Source organism: Mchenga conophoros, linkage group LG3 (assembly GCF_057382185.1).
Source record: "Mchenga conophoros isolate Kocher_MC1m ecotype Shallow Benthic linkage group LG3, M_conophoros_male_GT1.1, whole genome shotgun sequence".
Taxonomy (NCBI): domain Eukaryota; kingdom Metazoa; phylum Chordata; class Actinopteri; order Cichliformes; family Cichlidae; genus Mchenga; species Mchenga conophoros.
Window position 1 is genome coordinate 2238603 of NC_140528.1, and position 14107 is coordinate 2252709.

Genomic DNA, 14107 nt, shown 5'->3' on the forward strand with positions numbered 1-14107 from the left:
GGGGAAGCATGGGTACGACCGATTATTTTATTTTTTTCTTGCCCGTGATGCCCCCCCCACCACGATGCATTCTATTGGTTTGCACACTTACACACACCCAGCTGTGGTTTCCTGTTTTGCTGGACTCTGGAGAGCCCCGCCTTTAACGCTCTTCTCTCACAGAGAGCAACAGAAAACTTGGAAAAACTCCAGATTGACTGAACTCAGTTCAAAGTTACCTTGACACCTTTAGATGTGAGACGTAGTGATGGTCCGCTTGAAGCTGACGCTCCGGTGCGTGTGTCAGAAAGATCAACGCGCTGCTTCAGAAGCACCGTGTCGAGGCTTGATTCGTTTGGCCAGAGTCACGTGATCAGTGACGTCTGAAGCTTCGTTTAGAACGTACCTTTTTTTAAATCGAACTTTATTGAAACACAATGAGTATACAACATACAAACAGATGAAGTTTACAAAAGAACAGAACATGAACATACAGAACCAGGAGTAAAAAAATGATGATATGAGTAGGCGAAAAAAATCAACATATAAATATTGTTCTGAGAGGCTTTTTGTTGGTTGAGTCTGAAATTGATTGTATGTACAATTCATATCCTTATAAAAAGGCAGAAATATGGTGTTTTATTAATAAACTTACATTTATGGATATAAAATAGCTAAAAGTATTAACAAATATTTTATAAAAAAACATTTATCATTCTTCCTGGGGAACTTAAAGAAACAGAATAAAACATTTTCCATCGTAAAGAAAACTCCCTTAAAATATGGACAATAACAAAACTGCTAAATTCTTCCAGAATCTCTGTGTAGAGGAACCAAAAGAGATGTGCCACAGTTTCTGGATGATCCCCACAGAAAGTTCAATTAGTATTTATGTCTCTTTTAAATGTTACCATATAGTGACTGGCTGGGTCACATTTATGAAGAATTTTATATGAGATTTCCTTCACCTTGTTCACAATTAGATATTTATGGGATCATCCAGACTGTCTTCCAGGTGATATCTGGAACATGTCGGTTCCAGTAAGATATTCTATATATGGGAGAGACATGATATCTTCTTGGAATAAACTACGTATTCTCTTATTGCTGTTACCAAGTTCCTGTGAAAAGCAGATTTTTCCCACTGCTGACTCAGCTGGATCAGGGAGAGTGACTGAGGCAGATATTGAGCTGTCAGTGTTTTTATATAACATTAAAGTCCCTGAGGGTATGGCACCAAGGACCATTGAGAATTCCCCAACACTGACGGGAAAATTATATAGTGTAAGGAATTCATTGTAAGTAAGTAGTGCTCCCTCGTTAAATTTTAAAACTTAGTAGCGGCCGCCATTGTTGGCAGCTGAAATTTGGCTGGGCCGCGCTATGAATTCTGGGATATGGTGGGCCACGAAGGACACACCCGACCCATCCTTCAAACTCGGGGGAATGAAGGACGCATTTGAAGGAGTCGAGGAATCGGGACAGCCTTCGTCGCCTGGCTGTGACGTCATCGGCCTTCAAATGCGGCCTCCGGAGGATGCAGCCGACGTTTTGGGACACAGCTTGTGTGTCTTTGTTGGTCATGTGACCTCCCAGGGACTACACATGGAAACGAGCAGTTTAGCTCAAATCTGGCAGGTTTCCATCGTCTGTTTTTGTCCTGATGTCCATGAACATGAACACTGTCCCTGTCAAACACGTCCAGATAATCTGATCCAGTGTTGTTCTTCTTCTGTGGTGTTTGTGATGGAGCAGCTGATCCTGATGTCCTCCACCAAGGGGGCAGCAAATTCAGCTGACTGTCATCATTTATTAAAAAGATGTAACAATGTGACATAATGCAATATAATAGTGTCAGTTACACATTGTGGGTTGCACTGTGGCCAGAATGGACATTACCTCCTGCCTAATGGAAGCTGTCAGCCATCCTGCAACCATGAATTAGATAAGCAGAAGTGAAGGGATTGTTAACAACAATTTAATAATAAAATGTAATGTGATAGTTGCACTTTATTAGCTCCCCACAATCGTATGAATAATAACCATGAATGCACTGCATGCTCATAGCAAGTTCTTTAGGTTTAAAGTGAGATCCTGCTTTAAAGGGCGCTTCATCTGCTGGGAATGACATGTTTCTTCTAGTATGTAAGGCTCAGCCCATCTTACTGGGACTTACTTTTGTAGATCCACATGCTCTAAACCTGGTGCTCCATGATTGGTGCAGAAGCTTTAAGCTACTATTAACAAATAATGACCATGGACTTAGTTGTTACTACAATAACTTATCATTGAGCAACTTTTAATTTTACTTGTAAAACTATGCAAGTAGAATTGAATGGGGCACAGTGAGCTGAGCACAGGCCCACTCTGTGACACTCAGAGGTTTGTGGATATCATACTGAGAGTATTGGACACAGTGCAGCCAGCTTGCAGCCACTTTCCCACCACTTTAGCACAATGTTTACATGAGACTCAGCCACACTAATGTTCCTGGGCAGACATGTGGTGCAGCATGGCTGATGGCACTGTACCTGCAGCTGTCATGGACAAGAACCACTCAATACCTCACCCAAGCCAAGCCTGTGCTGATGTTGTGATCTGAGACCGAGACACTAACCCAGGATCATGATATGATGTTGTGAGAGTTTCACTAAGAATTAGCTCTGATTACAAGATTTCAATCTATCGTAACTCTAATTTGTATTTACTTCAGTTTGTTCATCTTGGAGCTGTGTGCAGCTGAGGACAGTCTTATTATTACCAGGTGAGGATATGTAACAGCCACAGTCTGTAGAGATGATGTCACCATGGAGTGGTGATGTCACTGGAGCTGCCAATATGTGCTCCAGCCAAAGCTACACCAGAGGGTTGTGCTGTGTAACAGGTTGGTGCAGGTGGTGTTATCTACATTTGAACATTAGGCAACAGTCTCATGAAGACACTTTCTATTGTTCACTAAAGACCAACAATAACAGAGACAAAGGGAGAGCAGCAGAACTAGTGCTAACAATTAGCACTGCTAGCCTGCCCACCAACACCAGCTAATGTTCTAAAAACGATGATCAATGATTTTGCTGTAACGGCTCCAGCTGTCTGTGTCAGGGACACGTTGGAGATGAAGTGAGTGATCCAGTGACAAAGGTTTGGAAAGCTGCAGTCAGCTGAGACTAAAGGAGTCACCTGACCGAGAGACCAAATGTTTCACTGAGAACGTCCAGATGAACAGAATCAACCTTTGGGATAATCTGTTCCACACATCCATGTTTCACTTACTGCATTATATTTCCTCATTGCTGTGCACACAGGCCTGTGGCTTATAACCAACTCCAAGTTCAGACTCAGAGGCTGCTGAAGCTGTTTTCTGGAACAGAGACGTGTTGGATATAAAAGCAACTCTTCTTTATGTGTCAGCACTGAGGAAAGGAGCAGCTTCGTTTCTAAGTGTATGAAGGACTGTAGCAGTGTGTGTGTGAGCTTTATTTCACAGACAGAACCATGTCAAAAACACAACTTCAGGTAAAAACAATACAAAATCAAAGAGTCTGATCAGAAGGATTAAACAGAGGAGTGTGGGACTGTTTTTAACAGACAGCAGGTTAAGCCAGGCTGGAGGAGTAAACTGAGCCTCGGTGTGAGCAGCAGTGTGTTTGACAGGAAGCTGAGATAAACAGTCTGGAGCCCATTTAGTGCTTCATATGAAAGTGTGAGGATTTGAAAGCAAATCTAAAATCAAGCAGGAGTCAGTGTGAGAATGATTTGTGCTTTTCCTCAGTCAGATGCTGGGAGTTTCAGTTCATCCATGTTCAGCGTGCTGTGCTTTGTGTAACAGGAGAATATGACAGTATAAATCAAGTCTTCATGTCACTGAAAGCCTCCACAGTCTGCTATGGAGGTGCATCAGTTTGGATTTACAAGAAGAACATTTCTTAAACCTGCCACAAGATGGCGCTCCAACAGAAGGGATGTCCACAGTGTAACACAGACACACACATACTGTGTGAATGTGTGAGTGAATGGGCTTTCAACACAAGGCTTCTGCTGCTACCTTTAATGACATAATTAGCTAACAAGAACAAACTGTTAATTACCACCAAAGAACGGCTCCAGATTTTAGCTGCTGACCATTTTGTGAAACGTTGATTACATCAGCTTATTGTTGATTTTTCAACCTTAATATCAGCTGCTTTAAAGGAGCCTGGTTCTCTCGCAGTAACACTTTTCTTCACTAGATGCAGTGCAGGCACAGTCTGTGTTTCTAAACTACACACTAATGTTCATTGTTGTGCAGCTAAATCCTCCCTCTGGATGGGAAGAATCCCTGTCAGGCTTCAAACACCTGGCTTGGTGTTCTGGAGCTAATGTGTCACCTGTGAGGACTCTGAGATGAACACACAGCAGACACTTCAGTTCTCCGTCTGTGTGTCCTCAGTTTCCCAGCATGCCTTGGCTGTGGTGGTGGAGGTGAATGAGGGGGAACATGCTGCTCTGTCAGCACTCAGGTTTCATACCTGGTGATCTCAGAGGACAAAGCGGCGTTACAGCAGCGCACGTTGATGAGACCTGATGCTCTGAACAGTTCAGACTTCAGCCTCACTCTGAGAAAACAAACGACTGACTGTCAGCAGCAACTACACCTGCTCCATCAGTGACGGAGAGAAGAACTGAGACTGAGAGACATACAGCTGCAGGTCAAAGGTCAGAAACGCCCGCTCTTTGTACGGGTCAGGAGTTAGTACTGCAGAGGTCAGAGGTCAGCTTGCTGACAAACCATTTGAAACAGTTTGGAGCTAAAAGCACAACAGCAGAGGAAAGAAGAGACACTGCAGAGATGATGCAAAATATTGTGTTTTGTTCTCAGCTGTCAAAAAGTGTAACACACGTGTTCCAGCACAGCCTTTGTGTACTTTCACTTCTCCATACTGTCCATTGGAAATCCTGTTTGTTACTTTTTGATTTCAGTCCATGTGTCCAAAGCAAACTTCTGTCCCACACTTTCTCTGCTGACTCTTCACCGATGCTCAGATGATCTCAGATGATTTCACCAGAACTCATCAAAATTCGGGCTCCACAGAAACCCAGACGTCACTAAACAAGCGTAACAAGCAAAGTGAAAACTGGTCGTTCAGCTTTATTGACCAAAGATAAGCTCACATGTCACCTCATGACACAGACACTTATTTCCACAGCATGCACGAGGACTGACAATAAGTGTCTATAAAGCCACTTCTATCTGCCACACCTGTGCTTCTGTCATGGTTGCTCTCCTCTCACTCTGTCATTTATCCACAGTCTGCCTCCCTCTGCTCCGTCAGCTGACGTCCTCTCTACACCACCTGCTGTGTTTTATCCTGCAAAAACACATTTAAGAAGCGTTGCACCGAGTAACGGGAGGAACTGCTATAAAATCCATTTAAAGGAGGTGGTGCTGAGTGCTGTGACTGGGGTCCCACCACTGACATCACGGGTGGAGGACATGTTGGAAAACTGCTACAAAGTGCTGTGCAGCCAGCAGAGCTTACAGTCTGTCCTGTGTGTCATACAGGCTCTCACACTTAGTGTTTCTGTGACACATTGAAGAGAAGTTTGTGTTGTTCACAGTTGTGCTTGTACTGAGTGACAGCTGACATGACCTAACAGGAATAATGTGTCTGTGCTGAATGAGAAGTAACACACAATGAAGTCTTGATGCATCTCAATCATCCAGGAAAGTGAGTCTGTTGCTTCTGTTCATCTGGACGCAGCGTTTTGTGGGAGAAACGTGTCGTCATCATCAGGTGACGTCTTCAGTCTCAGCTGCAGGTTTCAGTCTTACAAACAGGACATTTGCATAAAGACTGAAAGCAGCTGCAGGAACGATGGGCTGGGAGCTCCGTTCCTTCATCTTAATTATGCAGATTCTCAGGACCATTGATCAACAACCACTGATCCATGTCCATGAGTCCCATTCACAGAGATGTGGGAATGGCTGCAGTCACAGCATGTAAGATGGAAATAAATGAGAAGTATTTAGCTGAAGTGGATTTGATTTATGTTACTTCTTTTTTAACTTGTAGTTCTACATTGGAAGATTATTGTGATATTGGAATATAAAAATACATTTATATTCTATTATTTTCTCAAAATAAGCGTCACACTCGTGGAAGCCGGTGTAGCCGCCGAAACGCCTGCATTTATGGAGACTTTCAGCCCCAGGTAGGCCAGTTATGGATCTTGGGATCCACATTATGTCAGCAGCTGTTCTCCACCGTGAACTGTGTTCAAACAAACACGCTCACGCCTCACAGATGACAGCTTACAGTCTGTAGAGATAAAGTGACTTCGTACAGCCCCGTCTTCAGTCTTGTGGAGATGATCTCGACGCTTTGGTGGATGTTACTAGCTCCTGTGCAGTATTTTGTAAAGACATGATTATACCCCGTAAGCGCGTTAAAATTTACGCTAACAATAAGCCATGGCTCACTAAAAGTGTCAAATCCTGTTTAAGGAAAAAGAGACAGGCCTTTAAAGAGGGGCTGTTACCGATTTTCAGACAGCTACCAAGGAAATGAAAATCGAGATCTTGAAAGCAAAACAGACAAAAACCTTCTTGAAAGCAAATTTGCTGCAAAAACTTTTGGGTCTGCCTGGACTTGTATGAAAACCATAGCAGGGTTTCAAAACCCCCAGAGCAGCAGTCAGGTCATTTTAGATGTTTTAATTCAGACAGAGATTTTCAAATGCTTTAAACATGTTTTCTGCTCGTTTTAGTTCTTCTGATTTCAGCGAGGATATTTGGGAACTGAAACAGAAACTGAGAGATACTCAGCACTTTATCATTGAACTCAGCGATGTTAAAAAGGCCTTTCATACAGTCAATGTGAACAAGAGCCAGGTCCTGATAATATTAGTGGCCGCCTAATTAAATCTTGTGCTGATGAACTCAGTCCTATATTTCAGGTTATTTTTAACAAATCCTTGCAAACACAACATGTGCCCTCTCTTTGCAAAGAAGCAGTCGTGGTTCCTGTCCCTAAATCTAAACGACTTCAGGCCTGTTGCCTCACTTCAGTTGTCATGAAAGTCTTTGAAAAAATCCTCAGAAATGTGATTATGAAGAGACTGAAGGTCAGCTGGATCCAATGCAGTTTGCATACAGGCCCAACAGAGGAGTGGAGGACGCACTTTTGACTTTACTAAATCTGATTCTTAAACATGTAGAGAGTAAAGGGACTTTTGCAAGACTTCTTTTCATTGATTTTTCTTCGGCTTTTAATACAACACAGCCCCATATTTTAATTAAAAGACTTTTAGAACAGTTTGAAATCAGGAAAAACCTGGTGGGCTGGATTTTAGATTTTCTAACTGACAGGTCACAAAGAGTGAGAATAAATGGGGTTCTGTCTGACCCAGTGTTCTCCTCCACAGGTTCTCCTCAAGGCTGCGTCCTATCGCCCTTATTATTCACTCTCTATACAAACATGTGTCAGGGCAGACATGAAAACAGGGTCATTATTAAATATGCAGATGACTCTGTTACTGTCAGCTTACTGAAAGAGGGTGAAACTAACCACGGCCCAGTCATTGATGACTTTGTTCAGTGGTGGGAGGAGTCTTATCTCCAGCTGAACATATCTAAAACAAAAGACATGGTTGTTGATTTTAGGAAACAACAAAATGGGCACGGAGTCACTTTAATTAAAGGTCAGAAAATAGAGCAAGTACAATCATATAAATATCTTGGGACCATAATCAATGAAAAACTGAACTTTGATCAAAATTGCAAATCAGTTTGTAAAAAGGGTCACCAGCACCTTTATTGCCTTAGGAAACTTGTTCATTTCCACATTGACCAAAAAATGTTAACTTTGTTTTATCGTTCTTTTATTGAGTCTGTTTTATCCTTTTGTTTGGTGGCATGGTTCGGTCAGACCTCTGTCACAGAGAAAAACTCTCTGAATCAGATAGTGAGATGGTCCAGTCGTCTGATAGGTGAGCCACAGTCTTGTTTAGCCTCCCTGTACTCTGAGCAGGTACAGAGGATGGCTTTATCAATCCTTAATAATGGTTCCCATCCTCTAAGGGGTGAATTTCAGCTTCTTCCCTCAGGACGGAGGTTTCTATTTCCGAGATGCAGGACAAAGCGTTATAAAAACAGCTTTGTCCCCGTTGCTGTCACTGAATTAAATAAGAACTGTTTTTGATTCGAAATATTAAAGTATGTGTCACAGTGAGTTTTATATATTTACTAGGTATGTGTGTTTTTAAAGGGATGTCAAATGCTGCCATTTGTCTGTAAAGCAAATTTACCTTGCCTTTGGGTATAAATAAAGTTACCTTACCTGCAGACGCTGTGCGCAGAGGTTCAGGAGCAGAAGTCCCGTTGTAAACATATCACGGCAGACCCGACGATGTTTGCATGAACGCGCTTTTTTTAAAAGTCAGGTCAAGGCTCCAAAAGCCCAAAGGCGATATAACAGTTTGTGTTTGCTACATGGATCATTGTAGTTCAGCTTTCCTTTGTTATATTTCTTTAAGAGCTCAAAATGTGTTCATTACATAAATCAAATGTAATTTTCTCTGTAGCACTTCATGGATTTCATAAGCAACACACTGTAGTTGTTCACACAAAGCATAAAGGTAAAAACAATATACACAGTGTTATCTTCATTTTAGATGTCACAAAGTATTTGCGGCTCCCAGTGTTTTCCCGAACCCTGACCCTTTGCGTGGAAACCGGGTCCAAAAGGCTCTTTGGGTGTTAAAGGTTGCTGACCCCTGCACTAGGCCCACTAGTCCCCAGAGATCAGGAAAAGGGCCTGAGGGTGCTGTGTTTGGAGTCTGCTGGTTACAGTGTGCAGGACCTCACAGGCTGCTGCAGCGTTAGCAGAGGGCGGGACATACACAGCTATCATAATCACGTGTGTAAACTCTCGTGGTAGATAGTACGGTCTCATGCTAACCGCTAGCAGCTCAATGTCCTTACAGCATAGCGTCTCTTTGATAGAGAAATGCCCAGAGTTACACCATCTATCGTTCACAAACACAGCCAGACCCCCTCCTCCCTTCTTACCACTCTCCGCTGTTCTGTCATAAGAGGCTCAGCAGCTAAAGCAGCACACCTGGGTCTCCCAGCCTATTAAAAGCAGCCCTTTGCTTCACCTGCTTCACTAAACATTATTATTTTAAGCAGAGTGGTGTGATTTATGTAGGCATTGCTGTGTGACAGGATGACTTTTCTTGCACAACCACCAAATGAGGGCGCACATGCTTCCACGCCCACTGGTGACTGCACACATCCTTTCAAGGAAGCATTTCATTCATCCCTAACAAATGGAACAAAACACTGTGCAGCGTGTTCAGGTTTGAACGTGGCCCTGGCCTCTCTCTGCATCCACCTGGCACATGCAACACACATCCACTCCCTGCTGAACTGCTTGTATTTGATGTGTTGAAGTTTTGGTAAAGTTTGAATAAATTCCACTTTATTTATAGGAACATTTAATCTGTGGACTCCTGCTTCCCCTCTCCTTGAGCCAGTTTGTGACGGGAACATGACATAAGAAAAGTAATTTATCCCTTTTTGATTCTGTGTATCTGGCGCTCATCCAGTGAGTTCACACTTGGCAGAAACAGACTGAATTTGTCTGGAGAACTTTGGCTTCAGCCAAGTTAGATAAACACACTGTGTCTCTGTCAAAACAGCAGTGTAGTTGTGGCACCCCTGTGAGGGAATGACCACATGAATATTATTTTGTGTAAAACACTCATGTAACGGGACATTTTTCATTGCTATATGTATTTATTTTCAGTTTCTTTAAGAGGATAGAAAATCCATGTAACAGGGATTCATTTTATGTTAGAAAGCAGTGAGGGCGGAACTTTGGTGCTTGCTCCGGGGTTTCGGGGAGCAGTAAGTGGAGCCCACCTTCCGCTGCTTCCTCAGACACGTTCTGGAGGAAAGCAGAGACGCATCGTGTCTTCCTTACTCTGCTCTTCACCTGCTTTTACAGGTCGGTACACGGTGCTCGCACCGAAAATGTTGTTTATTGTCACCATGGTTACCCACGTTAATGTGAATGGGAGAGTTAAGGCGGTCCGCCAAAGTTATTTATATGTAAACACGGGAGAAAACCAGAGGAGTGTCCCGCGCGACCGCACCGCGAGCCCGCTCGTTAGGTGGAGCGCTCGTGAAGCAGAGTCAGTGCGCTCCTATGCTCTGTGCAAACGTGTTGTAATGCTCCAATCAAATCAGTTCTGTGAGATGTGAATGTTAATAGTTCTGTTAAAGTGACTGAGTAGATTAGCTAGTGTAACACAAGCACTCTGAGCAACTCTGTGTAGCTAACAGAGGCATTCACTGATGTCAAGCCAGCCTCCAGTTTGTTTTACGTTCCCTGTGTATTCAAAGTATTACGGGAATGGATGTGGAAACCGGATTTCAAAATAAAAGCCAACTTCGAGTGAATAAACAGATATGTTAAGAACATAATAACATATAATTTAGGCTTTTTTTTTTTTACAAACTCTAATGTTACATCTATATGACACAGCCTTGTACCCTAATTGTGCCCTGTCACTATCAAGGCCATCTTATTTTGGATTTCAAAGTAAAAGCCCTGTGAATCTTCATTTTTGAAGTACTCTTTCAATGAATTCATAATGCTCTTAAAAGCAAAAGTCGTATTTCCAAATACTATTTGAACTTTGTATCAACACTTTTCAACCGCAGGCTTTTTCACAGTAATACCATATCAAAATTAATTCTTTCTGATTTTGCTTTTCATAGTAATGGCCCTTTGAAATTGCCGATATTTGACTTAATCTCCTAACGATTCAAAATGCTCTAAAATGAAAAATTCTTGTTTCCACAGGGTAATTCCACTTTAGATCAACAGTATACAGCCCCACAGTGATACCATATCAATATCAAGTCATTCTGATTATGCCTTCCAAAATAAAAGCCTTTTCAAATTGTCCATAATTGACCTAACTTTCAGTGATTTCAAAATGCTCTAAAATGGAAAATTCCTGTTTCCACAGGATAGCTTCACTCTATATTTACAGTATACAGCCCCACAGTGATTCCATATCAATATCAAGTCATTCTGATTTTGCTTTTCATAGTAATGGCCCTTTGAAATTGCGGATATTTGACTTAATCTTCTAACGATTCAAAATGCTCTAAAATGAAAAATTCTTGTTTCCACAGGGTAATTCCACTTTAGATCAACAGTATAAAGCCCCACAGTGATACCATATCAGTATCAAGTCATTCTGATTTTGCTTTCAAAAATAAAAGCCCTTTCAAATTGTCCATAATTGACCTAACTTTCAGTGATTTCAAAATGCTCTAAAATGGAAAATTCCTATTTCCACAGGGTAATTCCACCTTAGATCAACAGTATACAACCCCACAGTGATACCAATATAGGTAATACATCAACATGGCTGCCGTGGCTAAGTTAGGAATATTTATAATGTCATTTCAAAACTTGCATATGATCTGCAATTTGTAGTAGAGATGGACCGATCCGATATTACGTATCGGTATCGGTCCGATACTGACCTAAATTACTGGATCGGATATCGGAGAAAAATAAAAAATGTAATCCGATCCATTAAATATCACGAAAGCACCTCACAAAACTTGCAACACGCCGTAACTCGCCTCAGAACGTTAGCACGTCGGAGCAGTATGCATCACGTGATAGAGCGGCTGTGGCATGCGGGACCTGTCGGTAGTCTGGATAGCATTTGGAGCTTCGCTAGCAACCCGGCATTTCATCTCCGACAAAGTTATCCCGAGAGAAGTAAAGCAAGTGTGTAAGTCCATCTCTGAATGTTTGTAAAGCATTCCCACGTTAAGCTTAACAAGCGACTGCCTCTCGCTTAATGATCAGCTGATCGGCTTTTCTGTCGCGAGTCCGTCTCTCTTGTTTGTTTTTGGCCCACTTTGCACCAGAAAGAGGAAACCAGCGGCTGAACAACAGCAGCACGTTTAAGCTTGATAAGCTGTTGTTACAATTTATTTAATATTACTTTCTACTCCAGGATCTTTTACTACGTAGCTGACGCTGGTAACTGTGCAGGGGCGGATCTAGCAAAGTTTAGCCAGGGGGGCCGATAGGGCATTAACAGGGAAAAGGGGGCACAAAGACAGACTTTTCTTTCTTATTCTCATTTAAAATGTCCAGCTTTTAATAAATACTTATCTGACACCCAAAGTTTTAATTTGATGTAAAATGAATAGAAGTCAATTACTGTATATAGTGACTATTAAGTCTAATATATATACCCTAGTAAGCTATAGTACTTTTTCCTTTGGGAAGGTACCATCTGTGCAGTCTGCAATTTTGTTGAAGAAAGATGTTGAATCTATTTAATATTTCTTGAAAAATAATTGATTTCTGTGCATTTTTTTTCACACTGCATCAAATTAAGGTTGATTACGTCGATTAAGCATCATGAGGTGGAGCGTGAGGGGTGGTTCCCTATTTTTTATTTATTTATTTTTGTTGTTGCTGGGAGTTGGAACCCTATTAGTTAGGTTGCTTAATATTTACGCTAAGTACTCTTTAAAATACCAGAATAGGAAGGATGGTGTAGGTTTAAGTTTATTAAACCTCCAACTTGTTTTATTCCATACGTTATCCATCTGTGCTTGGTGCCAAGGCTGAGATAAACGAGGAGTTATCTCATAAAGAGGAACAAACAGTACTCCAAGAACAGACAAAGCCCAGCAGAAACCTTGAGGAGGAGCTCCATTTGCCCCCACCCGGGAAGAGCCTCAGAAAGGCAAGAAGAGGGGTCCCTATTTGCCTCCAACTCTCTCAACAACACCAACGACCAGGACAAGGGACCACAACCTTCCCCTGTCCCCCAAACCCCTGACAGGCCATCACCCTCCTCCCCCTCCCTTTCTCCCTCCCCCCCACACCTGAAATTCACTGAGGAGATGATGGAGCGGGTCAATGCTGGGCTCAGATCTACCCCCCGTCCCAATCCCTTTTTGTCCCCCATAAACCCCCCACCAGAGCGGCCAAAGGTTCGCCATCGAGCCCCACCCTCAACAGAGCAATCGAAGTCACATTGCCCAGCCTCGCCCCCCTTAGTTCCTCTTTACCACCTTCACGCTCTGTCTCCACAGTCTGATGTGTGATGTGTGAAGGGTCCGGGCTATGAGGATTATGGCAGTGGTGACTTTTCCCAGGAGAAGCTGGGACCCTGTTTACTAGAAGGTTTTAAAATCTCTGTACTTTTAGGTGACAGAAGGAGACATGTGGCCTGGTCAAAACACAGAGAGCTGCACTCTAAAAGATCTTTAAACATAGTAAACATACCTTGTGTGCCACAGACTGCTCCCAAACACGAGGGGACAAGTAATACCTCTAAAACACTTAAGTTGGCTTTATTAAACGTTAGATCTTTAGCTGGGAAAACATTTTTAATTAATGATTTAATCACTGAGCACAGCCTTGATTTTATGTTTTTAACTGAAACTTGGTTGGACCAAAGTAACAGTGGAGCTGTTCTCATCTGCATTTGTTCTCCCACAAATAAGTTTGGTGATGAGTAAAAGAATTACAGATGATGTGGCAGTTTATACTGGGAGCTGGTAGTGATGTTACTGGCTTGAACTGGGTGGAGGACGCACTAATATGGAGGTATGTGGTTTGCTGGGACTCTAGCAGCGTGCTAGTGAGCACAGGTGATATGTCTTCAGACTCTAGGCAACATATTGTTTTTGATATACTTCATTTACTGTATAGAATCAAACACAGAGGGATAGAAGTGGATTTCTTATGGCTCCCTGTGAATATCGGTGTTGATGCAATGAACAGGACGATAAGTTTAAAAAGGTGCAGCAAGAAGAAGTCGTGCAGGTTTGACTATAAAATACAGTGAAAGTGAGGTGAAGAGTATAATGAAGGTAAAGATGAAGGACGAGTGGCAGGCACACTGGGACAGAGACGGGAAAGGCAGATATTATTATACAGAAAACAGTCGTGTAGAAGAAGCTGCAGCAGAGACCAGGATGGAATCTGGAGAGTCAGAGTTGGTCACACAGGCTTGAATAGCACACTTAAAAAGGTAAACATGACACAGGAAGTGTGACTTCTGTGGACCAGAGGAGACGTTTGACGGGTTG